The following is a 1,500-nucleotide window of genomic DNA, read 5'->3' as shown; positions in this document are numbered from 1 at the left end:
ATATGTAAATATGCAAATGTATATATATTTTTTCATGTACATAAGTGTGGTAAGTCCACAGGCTACAATTTGATATATCATACGCACAATAAAAATGTTCCGTTAAAGCAAGAGACGAAATATATGAATAAATGGCCCGCTGATCGGCTTGCGCCTCTCATGTGGCAACGATGGACACTGAGTAGCGGGTCACCCTGTGGCTGGGTTTCTATTTTTAGAATATCCATATAACTCGGTACGAGGAAAGTCATGTGTTGATAGTTTAGCAAACGTTGCTTGTCCATCCCATATTGTCTAGTGGTTAGGATACCCGGCTCTCACCCGGGAGGCCCGGGTTCAATTCCCGGTATGGGAAATCAGAGATTTCTTTTTTTTATACATTTATTATTTTTTAATATAATATTTTATTACTCTGAACATTATGCTATTAAAATAGATGGACATTTTAATATTTATCTAAAATTTTCTTTAATATAATTTAGTATAGTATTTAAATTTATTACTACTTAATTATCAGAGCAATTAGGTTTACGGTACACCTTTCACCTTTACTTCTGTGCTAACGCTGATTATTTTGATGCACTGTACATGACCGTTTCGTCCCTAATGCGAGTTTCCATATTCTTTTCCAGCATTGTGTGGTTCTGTCCGTTGGTCCGTTTGTCACCATGCCCGTCGGCCTATCTCCCTCTCTGCGCGTTTCTGATGAATGATTTCCCGAATGAGCTCCATCATCAGAGTTTCGATGGACAGCGGCACTGGGAGTCGCCATGTTATCAGGCAGAGTTGGGAAGTGGGGCTGTTGACAGGTACCGCGGCTGCCATTACACCATTGCAACTGATTGCCCCAGCAAAGTAGCTGAAATAAACGCGAAATGCATTAATATACATACAATATTAATTGTAGTAGGTTTATTGACAAATATACATATTTATATTATACGCCCTTCCCCTGCCTCTCTGTTTTATGTTCTCTTCAGAGAAACCGCAAACTTCAGCGCCGAAATGACCATTCATTTGCAATTTTAATCGAGGAGAGGATGGGGCGCTTGCAATATTATTTAAAAATGAGCAGCTCTCTTGTTGCGGATATTGCACCTGGCTGTACACGCAGGATGTGTGCATGCTGTATGCCCGTCCCCGGGACGTGCATCCCAAATTGGTAATCGTCTGTGTGCGGTTGAATTGCTGACAATACATCGAACGAGACCCATCCCACCCACGGCCAGCAACCAATGCGCACCATCCCAGAGCCCCATATCACCTGACAGAGGGTTGTCAGGTGCAGCTGACAAGCGGCTTTCAACTTCATTAGGCGTCTGCCTGGACGTACGGATCTCCCTGCTCGAAGGAGCAGATGCCGGCCATCAATGAGGAGCACTCGCCGGCGCAACCCTTATGGGTGCACTCAAGGCTGAGGCAGTGGACCAGGCCGCGGTCTGTTGCATTGCCTGTTTCGGCTTTGCAAATGGATGAGCTATGGGTGGGTGTGTGGGACGA

At 44.2% G+C, this 1,500-nt stretch overlaps 1 non-coding gene across 1 annotated transcript; it reads left to right on the top strand.

Moving 5' to 3' along the window:
• Positions 1-283: 283 nt before the first annotated feature.
• TRNAE-CUC (transfer RNA glutamic acid (anticodon CUC)) lies at positions 284-355 on the top strand. The gene has a single exon. It is a non-coding gene; the product is annotated as a tRNA-Glu (tRNA).
• Positions 356-1,500: the final 1,145 nt, after the last annotated feature.

The sequence above is a fragment of the Drosophila kikkawai genome, chromosome 3L (assembly GCF_030179895.1).
Source record: "Drosophila kikkawai strain 14028-0561.14 chromosome 3L, DkikHiC1v2, whole genome shotgun sequence".
NCBI classification, from domain to species: domain Eukaryota; kingdom Metazoa; phylum Arthropoda; class Insecta; order Diptera; family Drosophilidae; genus Drosophila; species Drosophila kikkawai.
The sequence above is the reverse complement of the archived record's forward strand: the minus strand, read 5'-3'. Positions and strand labels throughout refer to the sequence as shown.